The sequence below is a fragment of the Cibotium barometz genome, chromosome 36, assembly GCF_041138505.1.
Source record: "Cibotium barometz isolate CiBa-2024 chromosome 36, ASM4113850v1, whole genome shotgun sequence".
Classification (NCBI taxonomy): domain Eukaryota; kingdom Viridiplantae; phylum Streptophyta; class Polypodiopsida; order Cyatheales; family Cibotiaceae; genus Cibotium; species Cibotium barometz.
The window spans coordinates 40,392,486-40,409,596 of NC_141081.1; the positions used below are offsets into that span (position 1 = coordinate 40,392,486).

General features: G+C 41.5%; 1 non-coding gene across 1 annotated transcript; it reads right to left on the reverse strand.

Annotated features, from left to right (window-relative positions):
• Positions 1 to 284: 284 nt before the first annotated feature.
• On the reverse strand, positions 285 to 371 carry LOC147617891 (small nucleolar RNA snR60/Z15/Z230/Z193/J17). Its single transcript, XR_015262294.1, has one exon. It is a non-coding gene; the product is annotated as a small nucleolar RNA snR60/Z15/Z230/Z193/J17 (small nucleolar RNA).
• Between the last annotated feature and the right edge of the window lie 16,740 nt (positions 372 to 17,111).

Below are 17,111 nucleotides of genomic sequence, written 5' to 3' on the forward strand. Positions count from 1 at the left end.
GCATACGGAGCCCTAAAGAGAAAGCAATGAAGTTGGTGGTAAAGACGAGCATGGATACAACACTTAGAGCACTTAGCAATGCAAAGCTAAGTCTAAGGTTGCCATGATAGTTGGGATGAGCTCTCGCAGCAAAATAAGCAAGCAAGTAGTCATGGCAAATTTAGAGGCGCTTGTTGCACACACAATGTTAAGCAACAAGTAAGAAGGGCAGCATAGTAGCGTATGAACAGGTGAGAGAGAGAGAGTTTCAATCTCAAAACACTAATTTTTTACTTTATTAGAAACACTGGGATCAACTAGGAGTGAAAGAACTTTTGTTGTAATCAGAGAAGTCTCATCTGAACTATGCAATCACTCATCATTTCCCAACACAAACAAGCCTCAAAAAAATCTAAGAGGGCAGACTTTAAATGGTCAAGAGGCCTCAGAGATAAACAAGCATCAATAAACCCACACTCTACACCAAGGAGGGTGAATGATCATCATCGACCCCATTATGGAAACAAGCTTAACCTCAAGCTTGCCTGCAAAAAGGTGCTCATGAGCAGGTGTAGAGGTGTCCATAAGCACCACCGTAGCCACAATCAGTGCGCTAGCTATAGGCATAGGCAGATTGGTGGTGGGCGGAGCCGAGGCTGTCCAACTGACCAACCGAACTTGACAACTGAGAAACAGAGACAATCAAGGTGGAACAAGAGCTGCTGAGAAAGGCCAGGCAGGACCTCCTTCTGATGGTGATTGTACAAAAAGAGGAGAGAAAGATCCAAATGGAAATGGAAACATATGAGAAAGCAGTAGTAGCGACAATAACACAGAGGTTGCAAGAAAGCTAAGAAGAGCAAGCAGTAGCTATGGTGAGCACAGAGTGAAAATATGCAGGGGAGAAGAGAGCTTGAGCTCTTGCAAGCACACACACACTCACAAAACCCTAAAAGAGAACACACAAGGTGAGAGGCTGAAAATCTTCTTCTTCTTCACACAACACTCAACACACCATATACAAAGATAAGAGTACACACCATATGAAAAGGTACTCAACCAAATACATACTACGGTTCTCTATAGTGTGAACCCAACTAAATGAGTAGGCGCTTTAACTATGCCAGTCTCTAGAATGGCTGTCACACAGCCTATCATCCCACTGGCCGCATATCACCCATGATCTCACCAACCATGCCAGTGGTGTAAGCGTGGGGCCTATCCCCCAGGCGGGTCATCAGTGTCCACCGCCTCACTAGATGAGCTCGATATCTCAACACCCCCTCGAGCTCAACTCCATCTCATGTACACCAAGCAAAGCTCTGAATCTGCGGAGCTTCTTTGTACCCAATGCTTTGGTAAAGATATCAGCAACGTGATCTTGTGTGCTGACATAAACAAGGTCAACGTCTCCTGTCAAAACCTTCTCTTTGACAAAATGGTAGTGGACCTCTATATGCTTCGTGCAAGCATGAAAAACTGGGTTCCTGGCCAACTGTATACTGCTAATGTTGTCATAGAAAATGACAACTTGTCTATCCACTGGACCCAAATCTGCAAGTAGCTTTCTCAACCAAGCTGCCTCACAATTTGCCATAGCAGCACTTCTATACTCGGCCTCTATACTGGATAGAGCAACCGTAGGTTGCTTCTTGTTGCTCCAAGTCACAACAGCACTCCCCAAAGAAAACATCAAGCCACTAGTAGATCTTCTATCTGAGATACTACCAACCCAATCAGCATTTGTGTACCCATGTACACATATCTATGTCCCAGTTTCATAAAATAGTCCACAATGCAAAGTAGACCTCACATACCTCAGTATGCGTCTCAATGTATCCAAATGCGGCTTTCAAGAAACCTGCATAAACTCACTCACCAACCCAATAGCATAGCTCAAATTTGGCCTGGTGATCATCATGTAGATCAAGCTTCCTACTATGCACCTATACATAGTAGGATCCTCCAAAATCTCTCCTGAATCTGCACTCAACTTGCCATTTTGATCCAATGGCATTGAGGTAGGCTTACAGCCTATCATACCATACTTGGACAACATGTCCAAGCCATACTGTCTCTGTAGTAATCCAATACCATGTGGTGACCTAATCACCTCAATGCCCAAGAAATATCTGAGCTCCCCCAGATCCTTCATCTCAAACTTCTGTCTAAGCAAGATCTTTACATCAAAGATCTCTACATCATAGTCCCCCGTAATAATCAAGTCATCTACATAGATGACAACAAGCACAACTCCTCTATCACTGTGTCTCACATACAGCGAGAAATCTACATTGGCTACATGAAAGCCAATAGTGACAAGATATTCAGAAATCTTGTCAGACCATGCTCTTGGTACTTGTTTTAAGCCATACAAAGTTTCTTCAACCTGCAAACATGCTCGGGGTGACTCACATCCTCATAACCAGGTGGCTGCAACATATATACTTCTTCGTGCAACTCCCCATGCAAGAATGCATTCTTCACATCCATCTGATGTAAAGACCATTGCTTTGACGCAGCCACTGCTATCACAACTCTCACTATTGCCATCTTGGCAGTTGGGCTGAAAGTTTCCTCATAATGAATGCCATATGTCTGTGCATATCCTTTGGCTACCAATCTAGCCTTGTACTTGCTTATGCTTCCATCACTGTTATGTTTTACTTTGTACACCCACTTGCATCCAATGGCTTTCTTGCCTTCAGGAGGCAATTGCACTAAATCCCAAGTCTCATTTCCATATAGTGCATCCATCTTCTCATCCATAGCTTTCTCCCAACACACATTTCCAATAGCCTCAGCCCAATAGCTATGCGGCATATTCTTCTCTGCCATCAATGCTTACGCAATTTCAGCAATGTGCCTATTTTTTCGCTCAGCAACTCCATTTTGCTGCGGAGTGTATCTGCATCATGTAAACTGTCTCTGAATACCATTCTTCTTCAAAATTTCAGAGAACTCATTGGAGAAGCACTCTCCCCCTCCATCTGATCTTAGGCACTTTACATGTTTCCCTGTTTTCTTTTCAACCATAACTCTGAAATTCTGAAAATGAGTGAACACCTCACTCTTCTCCTTCATGAAGTATACCCACACTTTCCTTGTGTGGTCATCAATAAATGTCACATATACCTGCAGCTTCCCATAGATATGGTCTTTGTAGGACCCCATACATCTGAATGCACAACATCTAGTGCATTTCTGCTCACATTTCTATCACGTGGAAATACATGCTTTGTTTGCTTTCCAAATTAGCATGCTTCACATATTTTCTGCATACCTTCAACTTTAAACTTTGGCAGATCTGTCACAATTCCTTTAGTCTGCATAGACTTCATTCTCTGCACATTCACATGTCCAATTCTTTTATGCCAAATGTCTGTGTCTGCAACAATTCCTGAACCATTTGCAAACATCGCAGCACTCACTTCAGGCATGTTTACATTCAATATAAACATTCTCCCCACTCTCTTGTCTTTTGCAACCAACCTGCACTTGTCTTTAAAGTCTTCAACATAACAACCATCAGGGTTAAACCGAACCTGCAAACCCTGCTCAATCATCTAGCTAACTGAAACTAGATTCTTTGTTATGTTCGGAACATGAAGTACATCTGCAAGGTACTTCACTTTGCCATCCTGCATAGACAATGGCGCATCTCCACCAACATGGGCAATTGGATGAGTAGTGTCATCCCCTGTTTGCACAAAACCTAGACTTTCAAGGTTTTTCATCTCCTTGAACCACTCCCCATGACTTGTCATTGTTGAAATGTAGAGAGAAAGAGACGAGACAAGAGACACATCATGTACGCTCCCAAAGACTGATTCATATTGAGGACAAGATACATATATATAGGTGAGACCAAGTTAGGTAGAGTGAGCCATATATAGAGCTCCAACACCCCCACTCAAACAAGGGTCTCTAGCTATGGATGAAAAAACCCTTGGGGAGTACAAGGGAAAAACCCAAGCCCCTATACAAATGTGAAAATATGAACCAGAAGTAATGATGTGAAAGTGCATTGTGCATCTATGTACAAATATACAAAAGGACCAAGAGGTCATAGTGAGCAATTGTGGAATGTGCAAAGTGCATGGTGTCTAGAAGATTACAACGATATATGTACAAAGCTACCATAAGAGTAAAGAGCCTAATCTAGAAAGAGTGAGCCCGAGGCAACTCCAAGCTCTGAGCGCAAGAGAATGAAGCGTGACTCATTGAGACCTTTGGTAAGAATATCTGCAATCATCTGGTCACTTGGACAATGTTCAATCATGATAGTGCCTTTGCGTACTTCGTATCGAACATAATGGTAATGCACAGCAATATGTTTTGACTTGTTATGTTGGACATAGTCTTTTGCAAGACTAATAGCACTCTGATTATCACACCGCAAGGGTGTACTAGAAAGAGGAGAATGGCCAATATCTATCAACACTTGTCGAAGCCAAATGAGTTCACGAGCTGCAAGTGATGCCGCAACATATTCAGATTCGGTTGTAGAAACTACAACACAACGTTGTTTCTTGCTGGTCCAAGAAATAAGACAACCATTAATGAAGAAACAATTGCCACTAGTAGATCGCATAGATAAATGTGAGCTAGCCCAATCTGCATCTGTGTAACCCAAAAGAGAAAGAGATGGAATGGAGTCGGATGTGAATTGTCGTTGATAAACCAAACCATAATCTATAGTGCCTTTCAAGTATTTCAACACGCGCTTTGCTAAAGACCAATGCTTAAGCGAAGGACATGCAAGGTGTTGCCCGAGATAGTTAGCAATAAACAAAATGTCAGGACGAGTGTTCAAACCAACAACTTGAAGACATCCAACCAAATTAGCATATGGTTGATTTGTAACAAGCTGGCCACCACCATCAGAAGTGTTTTTCATGGAACTCGCAAGACAAGGAGTAGTTGCTGAATGTGCAGATTCCAAACCAAACTTCTTAATAGTATCTTCAATAAACTTTGACTGTCAAAGTAATAAAATACCTTTACTGCGATCCCTTTGAATCTGAATGCCAAGACACGAGTGAAGCTCTCCAAGATCCACCATATCAAATGCCGAAGATAACAACTGCTTACTTTGGTGTAGAAATCCCAAATCATTGGAAACAAGGATTGTATCATCCACATAAAGGGCAAGGATTACAAAACTACCATTTTGGTGTTTGGTAAATAAGTTGGGATCAGAAGAGCAAGAGAGAAAGCCATGGGAGGTAAGAAAAAGATCAAACTTGATGTACCAGGCCCGTGAAGCTTGTTTAAGACCATATAAAGCCCTATGAAGACGAGCAACAAGATCTTCCTTCCCTGCAATAACAAATCCTTCTGGCTGTTCCATGTAAATTTCTTCATTCAAATCTCCATTCAAGAAAGCTGTGTGCACGTCCATCTGATGAATTTCTAAGTCAAATTGAACAGCAAATGCCAATAATACCCGAATACTAGTAATGCGAACAACTGGTGAAAAGGTTTCGTGATAGTCAACGCCAGCAACTTGAGAATAACCTTTGGCAACTAAACGTGCCTTGAATTTGTCAAAGGATCCATCTGCTTTAAATTTTGTCTTATATACCCACTTACACTTAATGGCAGTATGGCCAGGAGGTAGCTCAGTGAGTATCCATGTACCTTTAGAGATAAGAGAATCATACTCTGCTTCCATAGCCTCTTGCCATTGATCCTTTTGTGGAGAACATATAGCATCACTGTACGTGGCTGGATCTTCAGAAGTAGAGAAAACATTAGCCTCAAAATCTTCATCATAAACATGACAAGAACCATGCTCAAAATCAATAGGCAGATCAATAAAAATGTCAACATCATCAATGACAGCATTCGGAATCAATGGTTGTGAAGAGGAAAGTTGCTCTTTAGATGGTTGTGAAGAGGAAATTTGCTCTATAGAAGAAGATTCATCATCACACAAGAATGGAAAAGCTTGAAGCAAAGATTTAGTATCATCAGAATCATCCATGGACCGTGTACCGCCCATAAGCTGTTCATTGAAAATAGCATCACGATTCACAAGCACTTTCTTGGAGGACGGGTCATAGAATTTGTAGCCTTTGGAAGTGTCAGAATACCCAATAAAAATAACTTTAAGCCCAGGAGCATCAAGCTTTGCTTGTGTTTCTTTAGGAACATGAATGTAAGCAATACATCCAAAGGTTCAAAAATGAGATACAGAAGGAATTTCACCTGTCCATGCTGTGATAGGTATCTTACCAGAAGGAGCAGTAGTAGGAAGATGATTTTGAACAAAGACTACTGTCAAGAGAGCTTCACTCCAGAAGACACGAGATAACCCAGAATGAATCAGCATACATCGTATAGCATTGATAATAGTGCGATTCTTACGTTCAGCAACACCGTTCTGTTGAGGTGAATATGGAATAGTATGTTCATGATGAATACCATGGTCCGTACAATAACTCTCAAACTCACGAGACACATATTCTCCACCATTATCGCTGCGAAGTTTCTTGAGGCGACGTCCAGTTTGAAGTTCGGCAGCCTTGTGAAATTGCTTAAAAACAGATAACGCCTTAGATTTTTGTTGAAGCAAGAAAACAACTGTATACCGTGAGTAATCATCAACAAACATAATGAAATAACGATGTTGTGTTCTCGATGGAGGCAAAGGTCCACAAATGTCGGTATGAACAAGATCCAACAAATCATGAGAATGAACTGAATTCGAGAGAGGAAAGGGTTTACGATTGTGTTTGCCAAGAGCACAAAACTCACAGATTCCCATATGAGGATGAGCTTTAAGATCCATTCCGCGTACAAGACCTTGACGATGAAGATTAAGAAGCTTTGAGAAATCAGCATGAACAAAGCGATGATGCCATATCTTGCAATCATGATCCCCTGGAGCAGTGACAACATTTGCTACAGCATCATTAAGAGAGAGCTCAAACAAATTGCCATTACGAGAAGCAGTTGCAATAATCTGTCCATCTTTCTCAATGCAGCATTTGGTGTGGTCGAATCCAACAAACAAACCAAGATCAACAAGTCTTGCAACTGAAAGAAGATTACATTGAAGTTCTGGGACATGTAAAACCCCTCGTAAAACTCGAGTTGAAGAAGATAAGGTGCCAAGATATAAATCTCCAATGCCCTTGACTTGGCAAGTTGTATCATCAGCAAGATAAACAACACACTTAACAGGTAAAGAATGATAGTTATGTAGCCACTTAGATTCATATGTCATATTTCCTGTAGCACCAGAATCAATAATGAAAAGTGAACCATCACGTACATGAAGTATTCTGTCTGGGGGAACTGAACATAAAACACAACTTGTTTCAGGCATAACATTATCATGATGCTCGGCTGCATATGCTCGATTTCGATCTACATCAAATCGACGCTTAAAGCACATGGAAGAGGGATGATCAGATTTTCCACAATAATCACAAGAAGAAGAATCTCTAGATAAACGTGGTTGTTTTGTGGTAATGTTGTGTTCTTCATCATATTGACGTGCCCAACAGTCATCTTCAGTATGACCATTCCTATTGCAGTAAGGACAATGCTTGTTAGGAAATTTGAGACGAGAGAAACTACCACCACCACGACCACCTCTACGGTTGCCTCGTTGAAAAGAACGCCTTCGCACATTAAAGGCCCGTTCTAACTGTTGTGACTCAGGCTCCTCTTGTTGTGAAAACATAACTGCATCATGACCAACGCTACGTCGTTGTTTACGTTGAGAATACTCAATCAAAGATATGCAAGTTTGGTCAAAATCAAGACCGTCCTTGTTAGAAAGAATGGTAACAATGTTGTCATAAGACGGATCCTTTATTGTATCAAGAAGAATTGTAATAAGTTGCTTTCGTGGAACAGGATCACCCGCAGCAGCAAGTTGATTAATAATAGATTTGAAAGAATCAATATGTCCCGTCATAGCAGTACCAACTTCATACTGTAACTTTGAAAGCAAACCTCTCAAATAAAGTGTTTCTGTAACAGACTTTTTCTGAAAATTTGCTATAAGATACTCCCATACGTCATGGGAAGTAGGAAAGTCATACACATCAAGCATGAGAGAATCACTAAGAGCAAAAAGAATATACCGACGAGCTGCTTTATCACGCCTCTGCCAATCCATATAAGCAAGACGCCATGCATCAAAAACAGGGCCTTATAAGAACGTTGTCAGAATTCGGAATAATAGGCTGAGACGGACATAGAGAATTGCCAATAACAACATCTGAGAGCTCATCGCCTTCAAGAATTAACAGCATCTTTGCTTTCCAACCGGGAAACCCTTGGCCTTGAAAAGAAGGAATAGAACGTTGGCCAGAAGGAAAACCATTAACGAGAACAGTCATAGCCATATCTATCTGTGAGAAGACGTATAAGATAAAATCACAAAATCTGCACACCATAGACAAGGACGACTGCAAGAGATAAGAGACGTCAATAAGAAAAGAGTCCCCAAAATAGCGAGACGAGGGACGCAAGATTCATTGGTAGACGCTGGATGAAAAAGCTAGATTGGTCGCTTTGCTAAAAATAGCAAAATCCGAGACGTGGGACGCAAGATTCATTGGTAGACGCTTGACGAAAAAGCTAGATTTGGCGGTTTGCTAAAAACGCTTGACGAAGAAGCTAGATTTGGGCAGGTTGCTAAAAACGCTTGACGAAGACGAAACCTGTGAGCTCACAAAGACACTTGATGAAGACGAAACCTGTGTGCTCACACAAAGAACCTGTTTTGCTGTTTTACAGATGCAGTTTGCCTGAACTGTCATAACTTTTGACTCACAACTCCGTTTGACAAACTTTTTTGATAGGATTCACCAGCACAATACAATCTAATTACAACAAGTTTTGGTTTTAAGGACGCGATTAAGAAACAACTCTAATTACAACAAGTTAAGCTATAAAATCATGTAGACAACACATAATCAAAGAACAATCTTGTAAGACATGAAATTATAATCATGAATTTAACAAGAAGACATAGATGCTTCCCTCATAGATGCTCTGATACCATGTTGAAATGTAGAGAGAAAGAGACGAGACAAGAGACACATCATGTACGCTCCCAAAGACTAATTCATATTGAGGACAAGATACATATATATAGGTGAGACCAAGTTAGGTAGAGTGAGCCATATATAGAGCTCCAACAGTCATGTGGTTCGAAGCACCTGAATCAATGTACCATTATATCTTTATGTGATCCTTCAACATTTTCAGACATGGCATTAACGACATGCTGCATAACAAACAACCTTTCATTATCCTCATTGTTTCTGCTCGAGGATGCATAGTATAAAAATATTAGAAATTACAGCAAAACAACTATGCATCCTCGAGCAGAAACAATGAGGATAATGAAAGGTTGTTTGTTATGCAGCATGTCGTTAATGCCATGTCTGAAAATGTTGAAGCAGCACATAAAGATATATGGTACGTTGATTCAGGTGCTTCGAACCACATGACAAGTCATGGGGAGTGGTTCAAGGAGATGAAAAACCTTGAAAGTCTAGGTTTTGTGCAAACAGGGGATGATACTACTCATCCAATTGCCCATGTTGGAGATGCGCCATTGTCTATGCAGGATGGCAAAGTGAAGTACCTTGCAGATTTACTTCATGTTCCGAACATAACAAAAAATCTAGTTTCAATTGGCCAGATGATTGAGCAGGGTTTGCCAGTTCAGTTTAACCCTGATGGTTGTTATGTTGAAGACTTTAAAGACAAGTGCAGGTTGGTTGCAAAAGGCAAGAGAGTGGGCAGAATGTTTATATTGAATGTAAACATGCCTGAAGTGAGTGCTGTGATGTTTGCAAATGGTTCAGGAATTGTTGCAGACACAGACATTTGGCATAAAAGAATTGGACATGTGAATGTGCAGAGAATGAAGTCTATGCAGACTAAAGGAATTGTGACAGGTCTACCAAAGTTTAAAGTTGAAGGTATGCAGAAAATATGTGAAGCATGCCAATTTGGAAAGCAAACAAAGCATGTATTTCCACATGATAGAAATGTGACCAGAAATGCACTAGATATTGTTTATTCAGATGTATGGGGTCCTACAAAGACCATATCTATGGGAAGCTACAGGTATATGTGACATTTATTGATGACCACACAAGGAAAGTGTGGGTATACTTCATGAAGGAGAAGAGTGAGGTGTTCACTCATTTTCAAAATTTCAGAGTTATGGTTGAAAAGCAAACAGGGAAACATGTAAAGTGCCTAAGATCAGATGGAGGGGGAGAGTGCTTCTCCAATGAGCTTTGCCAATTTCCCCGACCTCTTTGACTCCCCCTCTGAATTGGCCTCTTCCACCTACGTGTCCATGTTGTGAATTCTGGGACTGTTGTTACTCCTGCTGGCCATAATTCTGATTACCTGTTCGGCCACCTCCTTGGCCGCGTCCATGGCCTCCTCTACCTTGTCCTCTTCGTGAACTTGTGTAGAAGGCTTGTTACTCTGAATTGTTTTTGTTTTGTGAAGACTGTTGGTCTTCACCCAAGCTCTTCTCTTCTATAATCAACATAGACACCAAATCTGTGAAATTGGGAATGTTTTCCCGAGTCGGAATAGACGTCTTGAACGCCTTGTATTGTGGCCCAAGACCACCTAGACAGACTTCCACCTTATCATCATCATCTACTGAAACACCAATAGATGCAAGGGATTCCACAATACCCTTGATCTTCAATGCATAGTTATTCACAGACATACTCTTTTTCTCTATAGTATGAAGTTCATTCTTCAACTATATCTTTCGTGCCTTGGTATTTGTTTCATAGAGTTTTACCAAGGTGTCCCATGCCTCCTTGGGGGACTTGGCATCCTCTATGTGCCCAATCATGGAGTCCTGTATACTGATAGTATACTGATAGAGAGCCAATACATAACTTTTATGGCTCCTTGGTTCCAATCCTTGAAGTCTTTTGTTAAAAATACAAGTCAATCGGGTGTGTGCGGGAACAAGCCCTTGGTTAGAGGCTGTAAAAGAGAAGATGTAAATGTGAAAAAACCTATGAAAAGGTGAGAAGAATCTACTAGGAGAGAATAAAGGGTAGCATGAGAGAATTTAGGAAGTGTGGAGATATTCTGGGAAGTGTGGAGTTATTCTGGGAGATATTCAGGGAAAAGAGAAGAGGTGGAGAGAATCAAGCAAGAGATGGAGATATTCTGGGAGGAGTGAATCATGGAGAAATCAATGGGATTTGATGCTTGATGTAAACTCTATAAATTGAGGCATAGACCTAATGAGAATTTGCTGGTTTTGAGTATCCATGCCTACATTAATCTATTTGCTAATTTTCCCTCTTTTTTTCAACTAGTTCCTTCACCCCCAGCCAGTGGAGGATCTCATTCACCTTGCACACTCACAATTAGGTCAAGCCCTTCTAACACAAGCTAGCCAACCCTATGCTCCTCCATCCTATGTAAAAAACGCAGCAAACCGCCACGTAGAAGCACAGATTTTTGCATATTAAGGGGCGTCGTTTTTCTGAGCTGATTTGGTGATTTCTACTTCCACAGATCAAAGATCTCTAATTCCTCTTAGCCCAAGGTGTATTCAAGCATGCTCTACAAGCTGGTGAAAGACAAAATTCAGTTTCATCAAGTCTACAGTGAGATCCAAGCTCTTCATCAAATCTGCAGGTGACTTTGGTAAAACAGAGATTAAGCTTTCAATATTTGGTCAAATCTTGTGTTTCTTGGCTTAATCCTCTACTAGACTCATTGCTATTGATGCCTTTGAAAGAATTTGAGCTCATTTGAAGTCTAAGGCACCAGATCTGGACTCCCCGCATACTCTGTTTTTTGCACACAAAACAGAGCATTAATTTGCTAATCAGTGATTAATTAGTGCTAATCACTATATTTTGGTACAATTGAGGGTTCAAATTAACCATTAGGTATCTGATACAGATCCTTAAAACTTCAGATTGCAATTCGGAGTTGGTTTGATACTCCAACCATCCCGTACAAATTGGTTACCCTTGATTTAATGTTATTTTCTGGTAAAATTGTGCTGATAAAATTGTGATAATCATCATTTTGCATTTAACCCTTGGTTAATGCCTGTAAATCTCACTCAAATTCAAGATTATTCACAGCTAGAGTTGCATTTGGAATGTGCATGAGAATGAATACTATACGCATTATGTATTGGGCACATTGCATCAGTGTAAATATGGGAACAGACACTGCCCTTGTCCAGAATAAGGCAAGAGGTAAGACCTCCGGCATAAATTTGGGTTTGCATTGCATAATGACACAAGATGAACATCAAAAGCCCAAAGAAACTGTCAGCAAAACATTGAAACATGTTGCTCACATAGAGCAAAAAGACCTGACGGACAAGCTCATGGCCCCAGCCATGAAAGAAGAAGAATATCTCTTTCCAAGAAGAGGATCCACACCAAGAAGATCTAAAGGAAGAATTGAAGGAAGACATGGACACGAGAAGAGAAGCTGCCCCAAGAAGACTGAAAGAAGAGACGGACGCATGGAGAGAAGCTGCCACGACACGAAGACTGAAGAGAAGAGAAGATGTGAGGCTCCAAAGAGTGAGGAGCCATGTGAAAATCTCTGAGAGAGAGAGAAAGAGAGATCCCACAACCCAATGTAGCCTTCTCCAACAAAGTAAAACCACCTATGAGCCACCGATGATGTAGGCCACATGGTAGATGTATGTGTGAGCACTTTAGTCAAGGTCGCGGGTACTTATAGTAGCCTTGGACACATAGAGAGAGAGAGTGTCAAGGACTATGGAGTTTAGGGACTTGAGGCACTGGTCGCGGACTGTCAAGTAAGAGAGAAACTTGATATAGGATCCAGGTGTGCTAAGATAACTCAAGGGGAGGTGTAGGCACTAGTCGCGGACTATCAAGTAAGGGGAGGCAAACTTGGTATAGGGTCTAGGTGTACTAGGAGTATTCACTTGAGGGGAGGTGTTGAAAATACAAGTGAATAGGGTGTGTGTGGGAACAAGCCCTTGGTTAGAGGCTGTAAAAGAGAAGATATAAATATGAAAGAACCTGTGAAAAGGTGAGAAGAATCTACTGGGAGAGAATAAAGGGTAGCATGAGAGAATTTAGGAAGTGTGGAGATATTTTGGAAAGTGTGGAGTTATTCTGGGAGATATTCAGGGAAAAGAGAAGAGGTGGAGAGAATCAAGCAAGAGGTGGAGATATTCTGGGAGTGAATCATGGAGAAATCAATGGGATTTGATGCTTGATGTAAACTCTATAAATTGAGGCATAGCCCTAATGAGAATTTGCTAGTTTTTGAGTATCCATGCCTACATTAATCTATTTGCTAATTATCCACTAATTACATATTAATTATTTGCTAATCACTTTGTTAATGATGTTGATTCTAGTGTTTGATCCACCATAGCTCATCATTATGCTCAAATTTCAACATCTTTCACATCTGCAGCAGTCGGATTGATCTCCGTGGTATCTCCGATGCCTCTTCATGCTCACCTTCTATGTAGTCCCCGTAACCCTTTCCCATCAGGAAATTTGTCAACCTGAACCTCCAAGCATGGAAGTTGTTCTTATCAAGCTTCTCATCAACAATCTAGTTTATGCCATCATTTGACATCTTGCCAGACACACAAATTTACCAGAAACAGCACTCTGATTTTGTCCTGCTGCACAAATTGCTGTATTTTCTGCAGCGGTACTGTACTACACTCAAATGTCACAACCAGCGACCTCAATGTGCATACATACACCCAATGGCAACTGTTGACCTTCTTGCAGCACACACAATGTCTGCACAACCAATCTGTCTTCCTGCAGTTCTTAAAACAGAGTTCTGCATAAAATCGATGACTTATCCGCAGTGCTCGAAATCGCCAGCTTTCTAAAAAAAGAGGTCCTAACGCGCCCGAAATGCGTTTTCGGTACCAAAAATTTTCGCCCGAAACTCTTACCCTCGTACCGCTTCCTATGCTTCTCTTGCTTGCAGCTCAGCCCTTAGCATGAACCAAGCTCTGATACCATGAAAAGATGCAGGGGAGAAGAGAGCTTGCAAGCCTGCAAGCGATTTCAAAAGTATTTTTTTTCAAAAGCATTAAAAAATGAAAGATTTAAATTTTGTAAGGGCACATTCACATGGACTTGGTTTAGAAACTTTAAAGGCAGATTCACACACAGAGCACACATTCTCAATTTAATCCTTGGTTATATGATAAGATAATATGAACCAAAGATGATGTTCACATGAGGGTCCGCTGCTCGGCTTTGGCCAAAAGGCTTTGTAATTTTTACCCATAATTGATGATGGGAAAATCGTCCCCGATCTTGCATGCTTAAAACAAAAATTTTGTAATCACCCATGGTATGAGGGTCGCCCTGCCCGAGCTCACCTAGAAGCTCAAAATGGTTGTTCTGATGTGTGCATGAGCGATGCACGTGTGAGGTGCATGCGCATGGGTTGGTTCCCACCCGAACTTCTATGTTCAAATCGGACTCAATGGTTCCGCTGTGCTGTGAGAGCGAGTCGGCTCAAAATGGACTTGGTGTCCAAGATGGTAGACACACGCACACATGCTTGATGGACACTCCAATGTATCATTGAGGGGGGGAGTGTTGAGAGGTAGCGATTGCGTTTGTGCAATGCTACATTGATATGGGTGATGGGGATGATGGGTGAGTTGTGGAACACCTCGATTAAGAGAGGGTGTTGAGAGATGTAATCACGGTGTTGTGTTGTGTATGTGGGAAAGCACCCTAGAGGTGCAAGATATTGTGGCAAGATATGAATGCCACATGTAATATTGTATATGGTGTGTGGAGTGTTGTGTGAAGAAGAAGAAGATTTTCAGCCTCTCACCTTGTGTGTTCTCTTTTAGGGTTTTGTGAGTGTGTGTGTGTGTGCTTACAAGAGCTCAAGCTCTCTCCTCCCCTACATCTTTTCACACATTTCTTGAAATGCTATACCAGATCTTCTTTAACATCCTCATATGCCTGCCCCTTATGTGGCTGACTCCTCCAAGTTTGGAACCACCTTTTTGCATACCCTTTCAATAACATGGACAATAGTGTCAATTTGTCCTCATCTCTATTCTTTCCAAATGTAAAAGCTGCCAGCTCCATCTCAACCAAAAAGTCCTCTGGATCCTCATTAGTATGTCCATGAAACACAAGATAAGAAATTATCGCAACCATCTCCATAGTTGACACCTCTTAGCGTACACCAATAGTCTGAAAGGTGCCTTAAAATCCCTCCTCAGTGGGGGCACCAAAACACTGATGGCTTCAAGAGATACTACCTCTATAGCTGCATATGAAGCACACCACCATGAGAGGAGTCTACCACAAGCACCAAAACCCAACAAAAATGACAATACAAGGCACCAGAACACCCAACGACTATCCCTTGGTGCTTAGCTACCCCAATCGGATACTTCAAAACCCTCCCAACCTCCCAAATCAATCATGTAGCTAACTCAGAATGTCCTCTAAGGTCAGCTCCTACTTCTAATGACTCTGATGATCTACTACCTAACAGCCTCTCCTAACCATAGCTGACATCCAACTGACTAAACTCATCTCCTGCTGCTGTTGCTGACACAGAAGTGCTTGGATTCTGCCTCCAAAGTCCTCTCTTTGTGTCTTCTAATGACTCTGATGATCTACTACCTAACAGCCTCTCCTAATGTCCTCTAAGGTCAGTTCCTACTTCTAATGACTCTGATGATCTACTACCTAACAGCCTCTCCTAACCATAGCTGACATCCAACTGACTAAACTCATCTCCTGCTGTGCTGCTCTGCTGACACAGAAGTGCTTGGATTCTGCCTCCAAAGTCCTCTCTTTGTGTCTTGTCAAAAATCTTCTCTCCAGAGTTCCAAAGTGTCCTCCATCATCTCCTAGCGTCAAATCCTTATCCTAAAACCTCTCAGAACTAAGAAACTGGCCTCAGCTGTCCTCTGTCTAGCCTCAGCTGCCCTCTGTCTGACCATAAACTCTCCTGGTTGCAACAGATAAGTTAGATTTTGTCTGTCTTCTGCAACCAGAACTGGATGGCTTACTCCAGTCCGAAATTGAGCCTCTAGTATCAGCCTCAATCCTCCACCCAGTGTCCACGGACTTATAGACACACTTCCTAGACCTTCCTGACTATCCTGTTGACCCTCCTCTAACCTTTTCTTCACCTTCCTCCTACAGAGTTCTACCTCCAAAATCTCCATAGAACCTTTTGCCTTCGAAATCTATAGTCAATCTGATACTTCCCAAAATGTCCTCTGACAGCTAAAAAGATGTCACTCAACTTAACAATATATCACCTTGCAAGCTCTTTGCTGACTATTACAAGCCCACAACTGCCTCCAAAAAGGAATGTTTCCATCAAACTATCCTACTTGAACCGTATGACACAAAAAATCACTCCTTTGAGTTGGTTAACACCACAGGGACCTCAAAACACTTAAACACCATCAGAACCAATCCTCAAAAACTATAAACTGACCACAGTGTCAGACTACTGCCAATAGAGATCTTGTAAAATAACAAGCCTTCTAACAGTTGTTCCTCAGACAGCTCCAAAACTATTAGCTATACCCCAAAATCACTTTATTCAACTCAAGTAGATTAGAATAAGCTCTCGGCACATCTTGTTGACCTTTCTAATGTCTGGTTAACTCAAAATCAACCCTTTCTAGGGTGACTGGCCCAACACAAACTCAACCTTGAACAATTCTTCACTTATCGCCTTGTCTTCTAAAGAGATTCATCTAGCAGTGATTTGATACTTTTAGGTGCAGAGCATGTAAGTAGACTAGCATAAGAGGTGGTTGACAAGGTGCAGGGTTCAGCGGCGGTCGAGAAGGGTAAGGGCAGTAAAGAGAAGAAAGGTGAGGGTCTCCTCTTTCAAGAAGAGCCTGGACTTCTTGGCAAGAAAGGTGCCAAGTTTGAGTAAGGGAGTCGCCCCAAATAAGAAGATAGAGAAGAGAGAAAAGGAAGTCACTGTAGAGGTGAAAGGTAAGTGTGCTCACAATAATCACATGGAAAGCATGTAGGTACTTTTGGGTAGTTGTGATGTTTCCTAACGTGGGTATTGGAGTGAGCATGTAGGTACTTCATAGACTCATCATTACACCTATAATTGAG